General features: G+C 43.5%; 1 protein-coding gene across 8 annotated transcripts in view; it reads right to left on the bottom strand.

Annotated features, from left to right (window-relative positions):
• The window catches only part of ergic1 (endoplasmic reticulum-golgi intermediate compartment 1), a 112,485-nt gene that overhangs the window by 75,139 nt on the left and 14,469 nt on the right, over positions 1 to 22,877 (bottom strand). For 2 of the 8 annotated variants that reach the window (XM_068043421.1, XM_068043422.1), the window contains exon 2: positions 899 to 963. The exons of the other annotated variants lie outside the window; for them this stretch is intronic. The gene's annotated coding sequence lies outside the window, so the exon portion shown is untranslated. The remainder of the gene's footprint in view (positions 1 to 898; positions 964 to 22,877) is intronic. 8 annotated transcript variants of the gene reach the window in all.

The raw sequence follows: 22,877 nt of genomic DNA, 5'->3' as shown, positions 1-22,877 counted from the left end.
TTTTTTTAACGCGAGTGGTTAGGACTTGGAATACACTGCCTGAAACTGGTGCAGGCAGGTTTAGTCAAGGCATTCAAGAGAGAATTAGATTATCTGAAAAGAAAGAATGTACAGGGCTACAGGGAGAAGATGGGGGAGTGGCACTAGGTGAACTGCTCCTTCAGAAAGCCAGCACAGACAAGATGGGCTGAATGGCATCCTTCTGTGCTGTAACCATTCTATGATTCTAGTGCTGCATTGTAATTGAGGTGGTATCATTGTTTGTAGATACAAGGAAAGCAACACTTTCTCAATGCATGGATTGTACTGGCCCAGATTCTGCAGCAATAATAATGGCGAAGCCGTTGGCATTCACTGTCATTCCTCCCCTGAAACTGACAGAAACATCTGAAGTCCACACATGCATAGTTAAATGCGGAAATTCAGAAGTTGCTGTCAGTGATTTTACACTTCTTCTTCAGGTGCATTGTTGAAGTTTCCCCCCCCCACCACCCCCACAAGTCTGCACTGAATTAGAGATCAGTGAACTGATGAAAACTTGCCATTTTACGGTAGTCTGCAATAACAACCCTTGAAAATTACACCTTGCTAAATGACGTGTAACTGGGTTTTTAACTGGCGTTCTAAGTTCATAATTATTAGTAAACAGCCTCTCTAGCCCTGAAAACTAATTTTATATTTGTGGAATGTCAAATTTCTCCATTATGATAAAATATAAAAATATTTGTAATTTTTTTTAATTTGCTAATGATATTTTAGCTTCAATTTAATCCCATACATTTGTTCCAATCATGTATTCCACTCTCTCTAAAATTTAATGAAAAACGAAGGATAACCGATGCATTCTACTTCTTGATTTGCCGAGTGAGAGAATATTTCAAGCTGATTGGCTGCTTACCTTGATTGATGACATCACTGTTGCTGGACGGCTGGAGATCACTTTGTCTGGGCACCAGATTCAAACTATCAGGAAAGGGGAAATCCACACCTCAGAAATCACTAGATCTTTGTGGGCAGCTTTCTTTGAGATCAGCGTCGAGCACTGTTGCTTCGCCACTGACCGCAAAATTCAGGCCATTATCTTTTTAACTGCATATTAGTAAATACCAGCAAATAAAGCGACCTTGGGTAACTAACTTATAAAGGCTACAGATAGAAATGAGTTACATTATCTATGAGTGGTTAATTTTCCATACACCACTGGTCCTAACACTAAATAAATCAAAACAGAATTTCATGGGAAGCATAAACCAACAATCTGGCACTAAAAGTAATTTTTTCTCTGTGTATATTTAGCTTGAAACACAAGTTGGTGAAAATCTAATAAGATGCAAATTATTGAAGGAAAGGAGCCATTGACAATGACAATTTCCCAAAAAAAAACATTTATAGAGGACTTCAGTACATCTGCCAAAATATTTCACATATATAAGTTACTTTGAAATGTAGCGATTATGTAGGAAGACATAGACATTTTTATAAACAGCATGATTCCACAAATAGCAGTGGAATTATTGAACAGTCAATTTATTGCCTTTGCTGTTAGATGAGAGAGAAATAATATTAGCCAGATTCCTTGTTATTCTTCAAATAATGTCATGGAAAGCCATCTGAAGTACTGTAAATGGCAAACAGAACCTTGCTTTATTATCTGGGACATATGACATTATATCATTCTGCCCAGTGCTATATTCAAGTGCCAGCCTAGATTAAGGCCTTAAGTCCTGGAATGATGATTAAGCCTCTGACTCAGGGAAGTATACCAAGAAAGGTGACAGGACCGAGCATGTAATGTTTTCCATACCTCCCTTTTCCATAGAGCACTGGAAAAGTTGCATAAAGGATTAGGGTCAGTCCTGTTCAACTTGCTCATAAAAATTCAGATACAGTTTTCAGCATTAATACAGACTTGAGACATACAATTTCCAGTGCCATTTTCAAAAGGAACAGTGGCCAGGGAAGGGAATGTAACTGATGAGAAGGGTATGGAGTTTGTGGCGGGCTCAAAAGATGATAACTTCAGTCTTACTCATTATTTAATGAGAGGAAATTACAGCTCATCCAGGACTGGAGATCAGACGAACAGTCTGAATACACAGAGGCAGTGGAGGGGTCAGCAGACATGCTGGACAGGGAGAGCTGTGTGTTATCAGTGTACATGTGGAGGCTGAATATAACACAACTGCTGGATCATGAATGCAACAAAAAGCAGCTTTTGTTAGTATGGAATGTTATGGCCGTCAAATGGTCTTTATGTCTTAGAACATGATATAACTTAGCACATTGTATGCAAGCTTGGCTCCTTGGCAGCACTCTTGTTTCTGGGTCAGAAGGTTGAGTGTTTAAACCCCACTGTCAGATTTAAACATGTAATCTATAGTGGACATTTGAGTGAACTGTATTGTGTGAGGTGCCATTAAACCATGGATCTGCCTGCGCAGGTTGATTTGCAGGATACCATGGCACGTGTACGTACGTACGCACGCACGCACACACACACAATTGGAAAATAGCTGAGGTAGTGGGAGGGAGAAATAAGGGAGATGGAAACCAAAACAGGAAAAGTGGAGAAAGCAGAATGAGCTCAAATGGTTCAGCAGCCTAGAAGTTAAAATGCAGCACAACACCGTTGGTCACTCTAGAATGTAAGAGAGCAGATTTACAAAGATGCAGAATAAGCTTGATGAAGTGAAATGGAAAGAGAAATCGATACAGGATTATAGATCAACAGTGTTCTAGTTTTTAGAAAGGAAATTGCAAATGAACAGAATAAACACCATTAAAGAGAGCCAATTTTAAATTTCAGAGTGCAGTGGAAAAATAGAGATGAGAAAAGAGCTAAAATTGAAGAAAAGGATATATGGAGGTCTGCTCCATAGATCTGCTAAAAATGAGAGAAAATAAAGACAGACAGGGATAAGGAAAGATGAAGTAGGAGGATAGTGTTTCAAAAATATCAAAAACAACAGTACAGTATTCCACAAATACATCACTAAAAATAGAATGGTTAAGTGTGAAGTGAGTTCCTGATAGGAGAGGGTAATGAGTTAATAAAGATAAATGGAAATTGGCAGCAACACTCAAGTTATTGACAATAGTATTTACAAAAGTTAAAGGTTACTGGGGAGATTAATCTTCCAATTGATGAAAAGCAAGATGAGAATTCTTTTTAGAATGACAGAGTCGAAATACTGCAATAAATAAATATGGAAGTATTAGAGAAGGTACCCAAGTTAAAGGAGGACAAATTCCCAGGACCTGAAGGGATACATCCAAGGATCTGGAGAGACATGGAAATCTTCTTCTCAGGATTTTATTAGAGCGGATATGTGTTGCAGGAATAAATAACCCTTTTCAAAAGGGAGACCGATCTAACTCCAGGAATTACAGGCTAGCAAGTGTAATATTTTTGCTGGGTAAAATGTTAGAATATTTAATTTAAGGTTTTATTACTAAATATCTAGACGAAGAGAAAATAATTAGAAGCAGCCAACACGGATTTCAAAACAAAAGATCGTGCTGAACAAACCTAAGATTTCTTGACTGAGATATTACAAAATCTTACAAAGTATTTATAGCACAAACAGATCATTCTACCTAACAGATCCATGCCGGTGTCTATGCTCCACACACGCGTTCTCCCACCCTCCTTCATCGAACACAATCAACACATCTTTCTATTCCTTTCTCCCTCATGTGCTCATCTAGCTTCCCCTTAAATGCATCTATGCTATTCACCACAACTAGTTCTTCTGACAGTAAGTTGCACATTCTAACCACTCTCTGTGGGCAATTCCCCTGAATTCCCTATTTCATTTGTTAGTAACTATCTTATATTTATGGCCCCTACTGCTGGTCTCCTGCAAATGGAAACATCTTCTCCATGTCTATCCTATGAAAACCTTTCATAAAATTCAAGACCTCGATCAGGTCACTTCTCGGTCTCCACTTTTCTTGAAAAAGGAGCACAGGTCTGTTTAATCTTTCCTGATAGGTATAACCTCTCAGTTCTCACATCATTCTAGTAAATCTTTTTGCACCTTTCCTAGAGCCACTATGTCCTTTTTATAATATGGAGAACAGGACTGTTCACAGTTGAGGTGACAGATATGATGGATGGAGATAATGGAGTGGATATGGTACGCACAGACTTTCAAAAAGCCTCAACAGGTAACCACACAGGAGACAACTGAAGATGATTAAGGGGCATGAAGGGAGGAAGGAGTTAACATTAAGGGCAGTTTCTCTTTAACTGGAAATTGAATAGTTCTGTTCTGGAACTGCTTTGATTCAATGTGTACATTAGTGATTTGGATATAGGGAGTGGTATCTAAATTGGTGGGTAACACTAAAGTAGGAAGCATGATAATTCTGAGAACCAAAGAAAGCTGCAAGTGGATATTGAGAAAACGCATGAGTGGGCAAAAAAAAAGTGTCAGAATTCAGTGTGAGTGGTTAAAAATCTATTACAATTTGAATGGGGAAAGCTTATACCAGGTGAAAGAGCAGCAATACTTGGGAGTTAAGGTTCGCAAGACATTAAAAGCAGGCCTCAAGTGGATAAGTTCATAAAACTGGGTTTTGTGAAGAGAGATAATAATGAATCCACATAAAATCTTGAGACCACAGTTGGAAATTCATATGTAATCTTAGGCTCCACATAATAGAAAGGATATTGAGCCAACAGAGGGAACAGTAGAGATTCACTCAGATGCTACCTGGTACGTGGAAATAATTACAAAGACTAGAAAAATTGGGGATATTTACATTCGATGAGGAACTATTATTGGTGACTTGACAGAGGTGTACAAAATTTGGAAGGGACAGCACAAATTAGATAGAAACAGATCATTTCTAGTGGTTGATGGGTTTGGATCAAGGGAACATAGAATTAATTGCAAGAAATTTAGCAAGAGAAACTTTTTTAACAAAAAGAGGATACTGAGTCTGTGGAATGCACTACTGGAGTTAGTGATTGAAGGTGAGGCCATGCCAACATTTAAGAATCGGTTAGAAGGACAAGAGGATAAAGGGATTTGAGAACACATTGGACACATGGGATTCAAACTACTGCTCGCATGAAGAACAAATACCAAACGGCCCATTTCCGTAATATCAAGTCCTACTTTGTTTTGCCAGCTTTTCTTATTTCCACTTCTACCATTATTACCCTCTACCACCTTAGCTATTCACATGTTTCTCAGTGCCCCTTAGAAGTCTATAATTTCTCTCATTATGACTCATATTGTCTCATTTATGTCACTTCATTTATGACAAGAAGCTGAATATATTTCACCTCATACACTTACTATGCAGGCACTCATCTGCACCAACCCATGCATGTACAACAAATAGGTTCTGTTGTTTTAGCACAAAACAAAAACAAAATAAGCTGAATGTGAAATTTAAATTAAGTGGATTAATGTGTTCATTAAAAACAACCAACAAAGCAATTTCATACAAAGGTTTTAAAGCATTCATATGTTAATACTGAATATCACAACTTAATTCTATTGGTTTTTTAAGGAATAAGCTTGTAAGAAGCAGAATTATCAGGCAAATACTATGTATATAATTCCTCTAGTATAACTGTTAAATTAACATTTACAGAAAAGGTTTTCAAATGTCTGCCAGTTTACATCAATCAGAAGATTTTCCATAATCTATAACATTTTAACACTGAGCATTTCTTCCTGTCTGGTGATAAACATGCAACAAAATAGCTTTGTGGCAAAAATGGTGGCTGTGGTAGGGGGCAGGATGGATAGACCGAGGCCTATATCACAGAATGACCCAGGTTATGTTATTGAGTAAAGTCTGGTGATCAGATGTAGTTCTACCGTAACAGCATCTTAAAATGAACCAGTTAGTTGCTAGAAAGGACTATACAGTACACTGTACAAAGTGGGTTAAAGAACTTATTTTGTGGCACATTTAGAGTATTATAAGTAAGTGCCCATGCCAGTTAACACCTGTTTAAAATTAATGCCTTTAGCAGGCGATTTGAGGTTAGATTTTAAAACTCAAAGGGGATAATGAAGCAGCCTTGTAATATGTGTAAGACATGTATTACACACATGGAGTTGGGTTTCTGCCACCATCCCGCACCCCCCATCAGATATGAAGTCTGGTCAGACATCAGTGGCAGTACATACAGTACAGCACAGCAAATGGAGCATAACTGGCCCAGTTTCAAGTGGAAAAGACTTCAGTAATTGCATCACTGAACTTACTTTGTGAAGGATATATGGAAATGAAAATTATACCACTGAGGTTCCCAACCATCTTCACTCTGCTGCAGGCTGCATTGACCATTTCCTCAACACTGCACTCACACCCTATCCCCCTCCCCTACCACCCACAGAACAGAAGAACGATGCAATACATCCATAAAAAGTTTTAATCTTAAAACATCAGCTGTAAGCATTGGATTGAGTGGTGATGCACATTACAGTGTAATTATTTAACTTGAATATCAGATTACTGTATCAGTAGTTTACCTTTAATAAAAAAAACTGATGCTTGTCGGTTTCTCAGCTATTTCTCTAAATCAAAAATAAAATCAAAATTAGGAAACAAAAGTTACCCGAGAGATATTAGTCAAGTCTCAACATCCATTAGCTCAGTTAATTAGGGGCAATGGAAATTCACGACCATGAACTGTTGATAAAATTCTGCTAATTTACAAGGAATGTATATAGCGACTCTTTGAAATTTGCATATCCTAAAAGGGTCATCACAATTTTCCTCTTGCTAGAGTGACAAAATCTCATGTAGACTCCAATAAGCAGCTACAGATCATCACTAGGTTGAGACACAACTGACACCTTTATCTGTATTGAAAAAGAAATCAAGACTTATTTAGCAGACTCGTTACTTTAGAAACATAGAAAATAGGAGGAGTAGGCCATTCAACCCTTCGAGCCTGCTCCGCCATTCATTATGATCATGGCTGATCATCCGACTCAGTAACCTGTTCCTGCTTTCTCCCCATATCCTTTGATCCCTTACAACCCAAGAGCTATATCTAACTCCTTCTTGAAAACATACAATGTTTTGGCCTCAACTGCTTTCTGTGGTAGCGAATTCCACAGGTTCACCACTCTCTGGGTGAAGAAATTCCTCCTCATCTCAGTCCTGAAAGGTTTACCCCGTATCCTTAGACTATGACCCCTGGTTCTGGACTCCTCTACCATCAGGAACATCCTTCCTGCATCTACCCTGTCAAGTCCTGTTAGAATTTTATAGGTTTCTATGAGATCCCCCCCTCACTCTTCTGTACTCCAGTGAATATAATCCTAACCGACTCAATCTCTCCTCATACTTCAGTCCCGACATCCCAGGAATCAGTCTGGTAAACCTTCGCTGCACTCCCTCTAGAGCAAGAACATCCTTCCTGAGATAAGGAGACCAAAACTGCACATAATATTCCAGGTGTGGCCTCACCAAGGCCCTGTATAATTGCAGCAAGACATCCCTGCTCCTGTACTTGAATCCTCTCGCTATGAAGGCCAACATACCATTTATCTTTTTTACCGCCTGTTGCACCTTACCTTCAGTGACTGGTGTACGAGAACACCCAGGTCTCATTGCATATTCCCTTCTCAGTTTATAGCCAGATAATAATCTGCCTTCCTGTTTTTGCTACCAAAGTGGATAACCTCACATTTATCCACATTATACTGCATCTGCCATGCATTTGCCCACTCACTCAACTTGTCCAAATCACCCTGAAGCCTCTCTGCATCCTCCTCACAACTCACTCTCCCACCCAGTTTTGTGTCATCTGCAAAGTTGGAGATATTACATTTAGTTCCAGACAACACGAAAATTCGTGATGTCGTAAATAGTGAGGAGGAAAGCCTTAGACTACAGGATGATATAAATGGGCTGGTAAGATGGGCGGAGCAGTGACAAATGGAGTTTAATCCTGAGAAGTGTGAGGTGATGCACTTTGGGAGGTCTAACAAGGCAATGGGAATATACAATGGATGGTAGGACCCTAGGGAGTACAGACGGTCAGAGGGACCTTGGGGTGGTGTCCATAGATCACTGAAGGCAGCAACACAGATAGATAAAGTGGTTAGGAAGGCATATGGGATACTTGCCTTTATTGGCCAAGGCATAGAGTATAAGAGCCGGGAGGTTATGATGGAGCTGTATAAAACGCTAGTTTGGCCACAGCTGGAGTACTGTGTACAGTTCTGGTCGCCACACTATAGGAAGGATGTGATTGCAGTGGAGAGAGGAGATTCACTAGGATGTTACCTGGGCTGGAGCATTTCAGTTATGAAGACAGACTGCATAGGCTAGGGTTGTTTTCCTTAGAGTGGAGAAGGCTGAGGGGGAACCCCTGATTGAGGTATACAAAATTATGAGGGGCATTGATAGGATAGATAGCAAGAAACTTTTTCCCTTAGCAGAGTGGTCAATAGCTAGGGGGCATAGATTTAAGGTAATGGGCAGAAGGTTTAGAGGGGAGTTGAGGAAGAATTTTTTCATCCAGAGGTTGGTGGAATCTGGAACACAATGCCTGAAGGGGTGGTAGAGGCAGGAACACTCACGACATTCAAGAAGTATTTAGATGAGCACTTGTAATGCCATAACATACAAGGCTACGGGCCAAGTGAGGGGAAATGGGATTAGTTAGGACAGGTGTTTAAATGGTCGGAGCAGGCGCGTTGGGCCGAAGGGCCTGTTTCTGTGCTGTAAAACTCTATCACTATGAGATCCCTCATCTAAATCATTAATATATATTGTGAATAGCTGGGGTCGTAGCACTGATCCCTGCGGTACCCTACTAGTCACTGCCTACCATTCGGAAAAAAACTCATTTATCCCTACTCTATTTCCTGTCTACCAATCAATTTTCTATCCATCACAGTACACTACCCCCAATCCCATGCGCTTTAATTTTACATGCTAGTCTGTTATGTGGGACTTTGTCGAAAGCCTTCTGAAAGTCCAAATGAACCACAGCCACTGGCTCCCCCTCATCAACTCTGCTAGTTACATCCTCGAAGAATTCTAGTAGATTTGTCAAGCATGATTTCCCTTTTGTAAATCCATGCTGACTCTGTCCGATTCTACCACTGTTCTCCAAGTGCTCTGCTATAAAATCTTTGATAATGGACTCGAGAATTTTCCCCACTACCGACATCAGGCTGACTGGTCTATAATTCCCTGCATTCTCTCCACCTCCCTTTTTAAATAGTGGGGTTACATTAGCTACCCTCCAATCTGTAGGAACTATTCCAGAGTCTATAGAATCTGGGAAGATGACCACCAATGCATCCAATATTTCTAGGGCCACTTCCTTAAGTTCTCTGGGATGCAGACCATCAGGCCCTGGGGATTTATCGGCCTTCAATCCCATCAATTTCCCCAACACCATTTCTCTACTAATACTGATTTCTTTCAGTTCCTCTCTCTCACGAAACCGTGTGCACCCCAATATTTCTGTTATGATATTTGTGTCCACCTTTGTGAAGACAGAACCAAAGTACGCATTTAGTTGGTCAGCCATTTCTCTGTTTCCCATAATAAATTCCCGTTTCTGACTGTAAGGGACCGACATTTGTCTTCACTAATCTTTTTCTCTTCACATACCTATAGAAACTTTTACAGTCAGTTTTTATGTTCCCCACAAGCTTGCTCTCGTCCTATTTCCCCCTTCTTAATCAATCCCTTGGTCCTCTTTTGCTGAATCCTAAACTGCTCCCAATCCTCAGGTCTGTTGTTTTTTTCTGGCGAATTTATATGCCTCTTCCTTGGATCTAATGCTATCTCTAGTTTCCCTTGTAAGCCATGGTTTGGCTACCTTTCCTGTTTTACTTTTGCGCTAGACAGGAATAAACAATTGTTGCAGTTCATCCATGCGCTCTTTGAATGTTTACCTTTCCCAATCCATCATAGCCAACTCGCGCCTCATACCTTTACTAAGATTCAGGACCATAGTCTCAGAATCAACTACTTCACTCTCCATCTTGATGAAGAATTCTATTAAACTGTTGTGGGCGATGTTTAAGTTGAAAAAAGTATAACTAGCTGACTTTTAGCTAATAAGACTTCTTTCAATGACTCGTCTGACAGCTGGCCCAGGGAAACAGCTATAGACTCCTCTGGTATGTGGCCAGCTGCTGCGTGGTGATGTGGAAACCAAGTATTACAAGAAGAACACTGCTCAAATGACTGCAGTGGCTTTATCATCATGATCGTAACTCTTAACTATAAAATAAACACCTAAATCACACTGCAGAACCAAAAAATAAACACATTAATTCCATTTAACTTGCTGTACAGTTTATCTTTTTATCACTTCAGGGATTGTACAATTTGGGCAGCACAGTGGCGCAGTGGTTAGCACCGCAGCCTCACAGCTCCAGTGACCCGGGTTCAATTCTGGGTACTGCCAGTGTGGAGTTTGAAAGTGCTCCCTGTGTCTGCGTGGGTTTCCTCCGGGTGCTCCGGTTTCCTCCCACATGCCAAAGACTTGCTGGTTGATAGGTTAATTGGACATTATAAATTGCCCCGAGTATAGGTAGGTGGTAGGGGAATATAGGGACAGGTGGGGATGTGGTAGGAATATGGAATTAGTGTAGGATTAGTATAAATGGGTGGTTGATGGTCGGCACAGACTCGGTGGGCTGAAGGGCCTGTTTCAGTGCTGTATCTCTAAACTAAACTAAACTAAATGTACAAAAGGCATGTAAACTGGCAAATGTGCTAACTTGACACACCTGCTGTATAACACCACCAGGATCATGAAAATAAATTCAACACTTGCCATCATTAACTATTGCAAGTACGAACACAAATCTCCACATCCATTACTACTTCTACCTTCCTTTTAATCCATTAACAAACAGGAAGAATAGAGATGCAAAAGATTAGTACAATGTTGAGCTCATCATATTTTAACTGCTCTTGACATGTTCAGACAGTAGAAATGAACAAAGGTACAACCTTGGACCTTTGGCAGCTCAGCTGTTTTTCTTAGTGACACTTTCTATTTTTATTTTGGGCATTTTTCCTACCTCCTTTAGTTCTAATTTTCATCCTTTATGTATCTTGTATTTTCTTTTCATTCAAGTTTATTATTCTTATGGGCCATAGCTGTTTAATTTTTCTTCACCGTACTTTGGTCCATTTATCTATCGTTCTCCTTTTTTATTGTTTCAATGTGCACTCTATTGTGACCCAATGCAAATTTTACATTTTGGACATTTTAACATTATTTTTATTCTGCAATAAAAATTGCACAGGTCCTGGTGTGATGTGATATGTAGCACAGTCAAACTGAAAGCATGTCGTTTGCGATGAGGCTTAAAAATAGCTCAAGAAAAATTTAACTCAAGGGGAGATTATTAGCAGCAGCTTCCATGTGATTTAGTATGCAACAGGTGAAACCAGCACTATGAAAATGTATCACATTACTTCAGACTATGCCCATTGCACAGTACTTCCTTCTTTGCTGTTTAAGCACCTTGGGATGCGTTATTATACTGAAGGCATTATCTATATCCAAGTTGCTGCTGTTGCTTACACCATGTTTTGAAGCCATACAAGCAAGTGTGCAAAAGGTATATGTGCATTACATCTACAAAAGAAAAATACTGCAGATGCTGGAAATGTGAAACAAAACCAGAAAATGCTGGAAATACTCAGCAGCTCAGGCAGCATCTGTGAAGAGAAAATCAGAGTTAATGGTTCAGGTGTTTTTCACTCCACAGATGCTGCCTGACCTGCTGTGTATTTCCAGCATTTTCTGCTTTTGTATGTGTACAGCATTATAGATTTTGAAGGTTTCCCAAATGTATGTTCTTGGGCCATTCTAAAACTACAGGAAACAATTTAAAGAATGCACTCATTATCCAAAATGTAATCCCAAGGGGGTTTTTCTCTTTTAAAAACTTTTTTTCTGATACTCCAGACATTCTTTTTAATCGTTCCTGCATCTGCTATCACAACATTTACAATGGGAAGGGGGTTGGAGAAAGGGAGGCAGAAAATCTAGACACAAAGTAGGTCAGGATGAGAATGGTTTTAAAATTCTTCGAATTCCACATGCTTTTGGATTCACGATTTTCTTTCACCCCCTCACTATCCACCCCCAGCCCAAAATCAATTGCAAAGGATTTGTCCCACTGTCCAGGAATTGTTAACATCAATTTGCCCTAGGTGTGGAATACTGCCACCATATCCACCTGGGGTAATTTCTCAGAATATTATACTTTTTCAGTTCAGTTGTAGGATGGGGCATGCTGATTAATACATTAATGCTCATTTTGGAAAATTGGTTGGTGTGGCGGAACCAGTTGCTGAGATCGTTCATCCGACTATTGCACTGACAGAAGATGGGCGAGGGGAGTTTTCTGCTTACTTGATGTGTACATGGCTAACCCCAGCTCATTTTCCAAGGTTAACTAAGTTAAATAATCATGAGCAGGTTCCCATTAGAGTGATGCATGAGATTATCCTTTTGCATGACGGAGCAGGGGGAAATTCGCACTGCTATAGAGTTTCAAGTATTTCAGCAGCTTAAAGGGGCAGACTGTGGAAAAGGAGAGGGAGGACAAGGCAGGACTATATGGTAGTAAGGCCTCTCTGTCACAACGTGCAGCCAGTTTAACAAACAGCAAGATGCACAGCATCCGCAGCGGAAAACCCCTAAGGTGAATGGCTAGAGTTCAGTAGAGGAAGGTGGCACTGGATATTAGTGCCAGCTCCATAATCTCCGCAAAGTTCGGTGACCTCACAGGATACTTCATGGTAAAAAGAGCGAACCCACAGTTCCTCACACGTAGCCAAAATACACTGTCCAACTATGTTAGGCCTTTGCACACAGACATAAGTCTGTCAGCAAAAACTTTTGCCTCCAATCTGCCAGCTATAAATCACCCTCCCTCCATTTTATTAACCACATGCTCCCATGGCACATCTGGTATATTTCAGTTTGCTTGTAATACCTGCCATCATACATTCATTCTGTGGCTGGCCCCACCTATATTTCTTTTTAATTTGTTCACGGGATTTGGGCATCAGACAAAGCCAGCATTTATTACCCATCCCTAACTGCCCTCGAGAAGGTGGTGGTGAGCCGCCTTCTTGAACTGCTGTGGTCTGTGTGGTGTAAGTACACATGCAGTGCTGTTGGGTAGAGTTCCAGGATTTTGACCCAGTGATGCTGAATGGACCACAAGCTTTTCACACTGTCAACAGAAGACAGTGCATAACCAGGAGAGACAGGTGCCAGGAAGCCAGTCTTTAAAAGGCCTCCGACACTCTTCCAGGAGGAAGCACTGGATTGACACGGAAGACCCACAGTTCAGAAGAGTAGGAGACAAAGAAATGAGAAGGCAGATTCCACTTATAGCTTCATGACAATAGTAGGAGCCAATTTCATGCTTTTTGCAGGAACACACCTAACTTTACTGCTTTCTATGCAAATCAGTATGGAATGTCATTTCTGCCTCATCCATTCAAATCACTTCTCTTACTTCAGATATCATGGTAATTGCAAAGCCCAAGGGCATCTGGTGCCTGGTGAGCTTGAATTTCCTGGTAAAGCAAATCTTGAGCCATGGCAACTTTTGTGCACCAGACATGACTTGTAACATGAGAACTCTCCAGCTCAAATGGAGGTGGTCAGGCTACTGGGATAAAATGACAGGATGTTCTGATGTTGAAGTAAACAGCTGAACAAGAATGCTTACATTTACTGTATAACCTGGAACCCTGCTGCTTTTCAGCCAACTGATCACAATTGACTGAGCGTACTATCTCACCTAAAAACAAAGTTTTTTTTATTCTTTCACAGGATATGGGCATCGCTGGTAAGGCCAACATTTGTTGGCCATCCCTAATTGCCCTAGACAACTGGTTAGTGCTGTATTCTCATCTTGAAAAAAGTGATCAACTGGCTGTAGATCTATTCCTCTAACTTGTAATTTTGTTATCAGTCAGGTATTTCCCTAATACAAAAGTAAAATGCTGCAGCTGCTAGAAATCTGAAATACAAACAGAAAATCCTGAAAATACTCAGCAGGTCAGGCAGCATCTTTGGAGAAAGGATCTGTAATGTTGGGTGGAATTTTATGCTCTGCCCTGTGGCAGATCTGGAGGCGGGGAGAGCATAAAAGTGGGTGGGATGGTGGCGGGGGCGGGGGGGGGGGGGAAACCAGGTAATTTACGCCAAGGCAGGAAGGCCTTGTTCCACCCAACCACATTTAGCCATGCGGTGGGCGATGCTGTCACCGCACAGCATGCACGACACGAAAAACTGTGCAGGCTGCTTCCCTGCTCTGGTGGGAGGGGTTCCCTCCTGAATGAGGGACCCATCAGGAAGGGGGCGGGGTCCACTGAGAGACAACCTCCTGCCCTTGCTGCCTCCTTCCCCCTCCCCCGCAAGACCCTTCCCGCCCTGACGTACCTGAGGAAAGGCTCCAGCGTCACTCTTCGGTCTCCGGTAAGTGCAGCTACTACAACAGCCACCACCTCTAGTGACGCTGCAGCTGCCAGCCTCTGATTGGCCAGTAGCTCTGTAAGGCTGGGACTTCTGGCGATGGGGTCCTAAATCCTATGGAAAGCTCGCCACTGTCCACTTAAGTGCCTGATTGGCACTAAGTTCGGCTGGCCTTCCAGAAAAGAGGCGACGTGGGGATTTTGACATCAGTTTCCCCCGACATCGAGACCTCTGCTGCCAGCATAAAATTCCCCCCATTAACTCGGTTTCGCTCTTCACATATGCTTCCCGACCTGAGTATTTCCAGCATTTTCTGTTTTTATTTATATTAGGTATTTATCTAGCTTCCTTTAGAAGGCATTAATGTTTTATATAATAAATAAATATAAATTTTACTAGCCAACAGATTTCTTTGAGGATTGTTAATTGTACACCTGCTCTCTTGCATTTCAAATCAAATACTGTGCTTTAATTAGCATCCTTCACTGCTTTAAAGAACTGGGCTGTGTTCAATCACAACAAACACAGTTCTATTAGTCAATAATAATAATCTTGGAGCAATACTGTATAAATTTCAAGTTGTAACATGTGATGGAAAAAAAACCGAGAATTATTTTTGACCTGCTGGGGTAGAGTTTCTGCTTTGGGCACAATCGGGAAATTGTGCCCAAAATGCGCCTGGAATTGAGCTGGTTCGGTTTCACTTCACGTTTCCACTAAAAATCATTTGCATAATTATAAATGTAAAATCTTCCATGAACCAACGCAATTGAACATAATAGTTTCTTTTTCTTTTTATTAAAAAGTATCACTTTGTATATGTAAGAGGGGTAAGCTGGTACAGTTTTATTAATACAACTGAAAATGTACTTCTGCACCAAAAACAAGCATTTGTAAGTAAGAGCGTCCAGTTCTCCACCTGCAAGTAATCCAATTTTTAAAAAAAAATCGCTGAAAGTGTCTTTAAAAAAACTACTGATCCATTTAATAGTTTAATTTGTGCACACTAGTCAGTTTCTTAGCAATTTTTTTTTCCCTATGATAAAAACTTTTAAAACTTGCCTATTAGTGTATGCAGACCTAAGAAAATGAGTGGAATCTGAAGAGTCTTCCTGAAACAGCGCAATTGGCAGAATCTTGCAATGTCGTCCTGGGGGCACTGCCAGTTTTACGAGCGAGGCCTGATTCAGGCGAGCTGAATTGTTAACCAGTGTAAAAGATTGCGGAAAACACAAGTCAAGAGGTATTGGGCATAGCTCACTGTAATTTAAAATTCCCCCATCTTTTGCACAGGTTTGGCACATTTCTCCCAGACTGCACTGCTATTATTAATGTACACAAGTTGAAACTCTACCCTGCTATTGCTATGGAAACAAGAATCAGTAATAAAACATGGTACATACATTATTTCAAGTGAAGGGGCAAAAAAAAGTTCTCAAGTAGAAGTTAAGGACATGGCATTAGTCAGTTGCTGACATGCACATTTAGCCATAAATAAATGAGGCACGTGATTTAATAAATCTTTTCTGCAAACGTGTGATTGGTGAGGTATTAAAATTATGAAGCAAATATTCAACCATTCATTACAAGAGAAAAGTTTTTTCACATTTAATTATTGCTTAAGCAATTTATATAGAAAGAAAACCTAAAATAACACATGGCATTTAAAATGTTTTCTCCACTTATCCCTACTCTAAATTCCTCTTGAACAAACTATAGAGAAAATGTAATCACTTTTTACTTATGGTCCACATCCACTTCCCAAACTAGATTTTCTTTGTTTTTTAATTATTGCTGCACTTTAACCCGTTTGTTCACTTATGTACATGGCCCATATAATGCACGCACATTATCCGTTATTGTGCTAAAAAAACAGTAAAATTAAACAAACAGGTTTAATCCAATGACTTTCCAGGATCCTTCTTGATCTGCATACACTGTCAAGAAGTGATAGCTCCACAGAAACTGGGTCTGCAAGTAAAATGTATCCTTACTTCCCCAACTTAAAAAAGATTTGCAAATGTACGTCTGACCAAAAACAATGAGCTGCAACTTCTTACCGACCCTAGTGTTTGGTAGTTCAGTAAGCTGAATATTGTTTCTTTCATATTTCTTGATCTGTGCCACCTATCGACTTTACTGTCAAGAGAATATTCTCATTTCATTTACTTAACCATTTTGCACGAATTGGGGTTCTAAGTTACGGTCCAGGAGCTAAGTCCCAGAATCATGTTGGTCACTCTCCAAAAACCTTCAACATATCAAAGTCCTTCTTAAGTCTATTATTTGACTATTTGAACAATTAGAAATATTAACAGGAACTAATTTTCAAAGGGGAAAAAAAAAGTATACATATGATGCAATGGGATTTATACTGCATAGGTATGACCAATGTCAAAAATGAGATATTTATCATGTTTTGTTACATTGAAGAAATAATCAGAACTTAATGTAACTTTTACACAAGACCTGAACAGTTGAACTCAACTTTAATTTCCTCGCAACCAGTTTGCTCCATAAACAGGCTATTCAGTTTCTGCTCCTCTAAGTTCAAAGCACTATATAAAACGCAAGTTGTTGTTAATGTAATGTAGAAAGCAGTTTGGGAAGTAGCTACAGTGGCATCACTGTTAAACATTTTCTCACCATACCACATGCTTTCAATTGTGTCATCTTCATGAAATACAAAGATTCTCACAAGAGATCCAATCAATTGATGTGGTATAGGAAGAACCACAAAGACCAAATGCTTGCAAAACTCAACTTTCCTCATCTCCAGTGGCTTTCATAAGGTGACTAAGGTTTCAGCACTGCTCAGTTTCCCAGGCAACAACGATAACAATCACATAAAAAGAATCAGAAGCAGACAATGGGTTTCAAGCAGAACTTAACATAAAATTCAAAGCAAAAAGATACCTCATAAATAACAATTTATCTTATTCTGTGAGAATGCACACATGTGGATTGGTTGAGGCACAGAGCAATGCATCCTTTAACGGACAAGTGAATAGATATATAAAACCAGAAAAAAGATACAGGGTTATAAAGGAGAAAGCAGGGTAGCAGTTTGGACTGTTCGAGCGCACAGTCAGCACACATAATGGGCTAAATGGCCTCTCTATATGCTGTAAAGGTTCATGGGGAGAGGGAATGGGGGGAGGGGGAAAAAAAAAAGTACAAAAACAAAAGGAGTGGATGAATGCAGGGAAAAGATAAGGGGAACCAGGGAAGGATAAAGTGGAGAGAGAGAATGGTGACAATAAGTGCACAAGAGAAAGGATGTGCAAAAGGACGAGAAAAGTGAACGTAAGCATCACTTAGAAAGGAGAAGATCAAAAAATTGGGGGGGGGGGAGGTGGTGGTGGGAGAGGCAGGGAGGGAGGGGGAAAGGAAAGAGGGTGAGGGAACGGGGGGTGGAGAGAGAGAGAATGGGGGGAAGAGAGGGAAGGTGGGGGGGGGAAAGAGAGAGAGGGAGAGAAGGTGGGGGGGGGAAGAGAGAGAGAGAGAAGGTGGGGGGGGGGGAAGAGAGAGAGAGAAGGTGGGGGGGGGGGAAGAGAGAGAGAGAGAAGGTGGGGGGGGGGAAGAGAGAGAGAGAGAAGGTGGGGGGGGGGAAGAGAGAGAGAGAGAAGGTGAGGGGGGGGAAGAGAGAGAGAGAGAAGGTGGGGGGGGGGAAGAGAGAGAGAGAGAAGGTGGGGGGGGGAAGAGAGAGAGAGAGAAGGTGGGGGGGGGGAAGAGAGAGAGAGAGAAGGTGGGGGGGGGGAAGAGAGAGAGAGAGAAGGTGGGGGGGGGGAAGAGAGAGAGAGAGAAGGTGGGGGGGGGGGAAGAGAGAGAGAGAGAAGGTGGGGGGGGGGAAGAGAGAGAGAGAGAAGGTGGGGGGGGGGAAGAGAGAGAGAGAGAAGGTGGGGGGGGGGAAGAGAGAGAGAGAGAAGGTGGGGGGGAAGAGAGAGAGAGAGAAGGTGGGGGGGGAAGAGAGAGAGAGAGAAGGTGGGGGGGGGAAGAGAGAGAGAGAGAAGGCGGGGGGGGGGGGAAAGAGAGAGAGAGAGAAGGCGGGGGGGGAAAAGAGAGAGAGAGAGAAGGCGGGGGGGGAAAAGAGAGAGAGAGAGAAGGTGGGGGGGGGGGAAGAGAGAGAGAGAGAAGGTGGGGGGGGGAAAAGAGAGAGAGAGAGGGAAGGTGGGGGGGGAAGAGAGAGAGAGAAGGTGGGGGGGAAGAGAGAGAGAGAGAGAGGGAAGGTGGGGGGGGAAGAGAGAGAGAGAGAAGGTGGGGGCGGAAGAGAGAGAGAGAGAAGGTGGGGGGGGGAGAGAGAGAGAGAAGGTGGGGGGGGAGAGAGAGAGAGAGAAGGTGGGGGGGTAGAAAGAGAGAGAGGGAAGGTGGGGGGGGGAAGAAAGAGAGAGGGAAGGTGGGGGGGGAAGAGAGAGAGAGAGGGAAGGTGGGGGGGAAAGAGAGAGAGAGAGGGAAGGTGGGGGGGGGAAGAGAGAGAGAGAGGGAAGGTGGGGGGGGGAAGAGAGAGAGAGAGGGAAGGTGGGGGGGGGAAGAGAGAGAGAGAGGGAAGGTGGGGGGGGAAGAGAGAGAGAGAGGGAAGGTGGGGGGGGAAGAGAGAGAGAGAGGGAAGGTGGGGGGGGAAGAGAGAGAGAGAGGGAAGGTGGGGGGGGAAGAGAGAGAGAGAGAGAGAGAGAAGGTGGGGGGGGAGAGAGAGAGAGAGAAGGGGGGGGGGTAGAAAGAGAGAGAGGGAAGGTGGGGGGGGGAAGAAAGAGAGAGAGGGAAGGTGGGGGGGGAAGAGAGAGAGAGAGGGAAGGTGGGGGGGGAAGAGAGAGAGAGAGAGGGAAGGTGGGGGGGGAAGAGAGAGAGAGAGGGAAGGTGGGGGGGGAAGAGAGAGAGAGAGGGAAGGTGGGGGGGGAAGAGAGAGAGAGAGGGAAGGTGGGGGGGGAAGAGAGAGTGAGAGGGAAGGTGGGGGGGGGGAAGAGAGAGAGAGAGGGAAGGTGGGGGGGGGAAGAGAGAGAGAGAGGGAAGGTGGGGGGGAAAGAGAGAGAGGGAAGGTGGGGGGGGGAGAGAGAGAGGGAAGGTGGGGGGGGAGAGAGAGAGGGAAGGTGGGGGGGGGAGAGAGAGAGGGAAGGTGGGGGGGGGAAGAGAGAATTTAGAATTAGAATATTACAGCGCAGTACAGGTCCTTCGGCCCTCGATGTTGCGCCGATCATCTGACCTACACTATTCCATTTACATCCATATGTCTATCCAATGACCACTTAAATGCCCTTAAAGTTGGCGAGTCTACTACTGTTGCAGGCAGGGCGTTCCACGCCCCTACTACTCTCTGCGTAAAGAAACTACCTCTGACATCTGTCCTATATCTTTCACCCCTCAACTTAAAGCTATGTCCCCTCGTGTTTGCCATCCTCATCCGAGGAAAAAGACTCTCACTATCCACCCTATCTAACCCTCTGATTATCTTATATGTCTCTATTAAGTCACCTCTCCTCCTCCTTCTCTCTAACGAAAACAACCCCAAGTCCCTCAGCCTTTCCTCGTAAGACCTTCCTTCCATACCAGGCAACATCCTAGTAAATCTCCTCTGCACCCTTTCCAAAGCTTCCACATCCTTCCTATAATGCGGTGACCAGAACTGCACGCAATACTCAAGGTGCGGCCTCACTAGAGTTTTGTACAGCTGCATCATGGCCTCGTGGCTCCGAAACTCGATCCCCCTACTAATAAAGGCTAACACACCATATGCCTTCTTAACAGCCCTATTAACCTGGGTAGCAACTTTCAGGGATTTATGTACCTGGATACCAAGATCTCTCTGCTCATCTACACTACCAAGAATCTTCCCATTAGCCCAGTACTCTGCATTGCTGTTACTCCTTCCAAAGTGAATCACCTCACACTTCTCCGCATTAAACTCCATTTGCCATCTCTCAGCCCAGCTCTGCAGCCTATCTATGTCCCTCTGTACCCTACAACACCCTTCGACACTATCCACAACTCCACCGACCTTCGTGTCATCCGCAAATTTACTAACCCACCCTTCTACACCCTCATCCAGGTCGTTTATAAAAATGACAAACAGCAGTGGCCCCAAAACAGAACCTTGCGGTACACCACTAGTAACTAAACTCCAGGATGAACATTTGCCATCAACCACCACCCTCTGTCTTCTTTCAGCTAGCCAATTTCTGATCCAAAGCTCTAAATCACCTTCAACCCCATACTTCCGTATTTTCTGCAATAGCCTACCGTGGGGAACCTTATCAAACGCCTTACTGAAATCCATATACACCACATCCACGGCTTTACCCTCATCCACCTGTTTGGTCACCTTCTCGAAAAACTCAATAAGGTTTGTGAGGCACGACCTACCTTTCACAAAACCGTGCTGACTATCGCAAATGAACTTATTCTTTTCAAGATGATTATAAATCCTGTCTCTTATAACCTTTTCCAACATTTTACCCACAACCGAAGTAAGGCTCACAGGTCTATAATTACCAGGGCTGTCTCTACTCCCCTTCTTGAACAAGGGGACAACATTTGCTATCCTCCAGTCCTCCGGCACTACTCCTGTCGACAATGACGACATAAAGATCAACAACAACGGCTCTGCAATCTCCTCCCTGGCTTCCCAGAGAATCCGAGGATAAATCCCATCTGGCCCAGGGGACTTATCTATTTTCACTCTTTCCAAAATTGCTAACACCTCCTCCTTGTGAATCTCAATCCCATCTAGCCTAGTAGGCTGTATCTCAGTAATCTCCTCGGCAACATTTTCTTTTTCTACTGTAAATACTGACGAAAAATATTCATTTAACGCTTCCCCTATCTCCTCTGATTCCGCACACAACTTCCCACTACTATCCTTGATTGGCCCTGTTCTAACTCTAGTCATTCTTTTATTCCTGATATACCTATAGAAAGCCTTAGGGTTTTCTTTGATCCTATCCGCCAATGACTTCTCGTGTCCTCTCCTTGCTCTTCTTAGCCCTCCCTTTAGATCCTTCCTGGCTAGCTTGTAACTCTCAAGCGCCCTAACTGAGCCTTCACATCTCATCCTAACATAAGCCGCCCTCTTCCTCTTGACAAGCGCTTCAACTTCTTTAGTAAACCACGGCTCCCTCGCTCGACAACTTCCTCCCTGCCTGACAGGTACATACTTATCAAGGACACGCATTAGCTGCTCCTTGAATAAGCTCCACATTTCGATTGTGCCCATCCCCTGCAGTTTCCTTCCCCATCCTACACATCCTAAATCTTGCCTAATCGCGTCATAATTTCCTTTCCCCCAGCTATAATTCTTGCCCTGCGGTATATACCTGTCCCTGCCCATCGCTAAGGTAAACCTAACCGAATTGTGATCACTATCACCAAAGTGCTCACCTACATCGAAATCGAACACCTGGCCGGGTTCATTACCCAAGTACCAAATCCAATGTGGCATCGCCCCTGGTTGGCCTGTCCACATACTGTGTCAGAAAACCCTCCTGCACACACTGGACAAAAACAGACCCATCTAAAGTACTCGAACTATAGTATTTCCAGTCAATATTTGGAAAGTTAAAGTCCCCCATAACCACTACCCTGTTACTCTCGCTCCTGTCGAGAATCATCTTCGCAAAGTGGGGGGGGAGAGAGAGAGGGAAGGTGGGGGGGGAGAGAAGAGAGGGAAGGTGGGGGGGGGAGAGAAGAGAGGGAAGGTGGGGGGGGAGAGAAGGAGAGGGAAGGTGGGGGGGGAGAGAAGAGAGGGAAGGTGGGGGGGGAGAGAAGAGAGGGAAGGTGGGGGGGGGAGAGAAGAGAGGGAAGGTGGGGGGGGGAGAGAAGAGAGGGAAGGTGGGGGGGGAGAGAAGAGAGGGAAGGTGGGGGGGAGAGAAGAGAGGGAAGGTGGGGGGGGAGAGAAGAGAGGGAAGGTGGGGGGGGAGAGAAGAGAGGGAAGGTGGGGGGGAGAGAAGAGAGGGAAGGTGGGGGGGGAGAGAAGAGAGGGAAGGTGGGGGGGGAGAGAGAGAGGGAAGGTGGGGGGGGAGAGAAGAGAGGGAAGGTGGGGGGGGAGAGAAGAGAGGGAAGGTGGGGGGGGAGGAGAAGAGAGGGAAGGGGGGGGGAAGAGAGGGAAGGGGGGAAAGAGAGGGGGGGGGGGAAAGAGAGGGAAGGGGGGGGAAAGAGAGGGAAGGGGGGGGGAAAGAGAGGGAAGGGGGGGGGAGAAGAGAGGGAAGGGGGGGGAAAGAGAGGGAAGGGGGGGGAAGAGAGGGAAGGGGGGGGAAAGAGAGGGAAGGGGGGGGAAAAGAGAGGGAAGGGGGGGGGAAAGAGAGGGGGGGGGAAGAGAAGGGAAGGGGGGGGGAAAGAGAGGGAAGGGGGGGGAAAAGAGAGGGAAGGGGGGGAAAAGAGAGGGAAGGGGGGGGGAAAAGAGAGGGAAGGGGGGGGAAAAGAGAGG

The sequence above is a fragment of the Heterodontus francisci genome, chromosome 12, assembly GCF_036365525.1.
Source record: "Heterodontus francisci isolate sHetFra1 chromosome 12, sHetFra1.hap1, whole genome shotgun sequence".
NCBI classification, from domain to species: Eukaryota; Metazoa; Chordata; class Chondrichthyes; order Heterodontiformes; family Heterodontidae; genus Heterodontus; species Heterodontus francisci.
The sequence above is the reverse complement of the archived record's forward strand: the minus strand, read 5'-3'. Positions and strand labels throughout refer to the sequence as shown.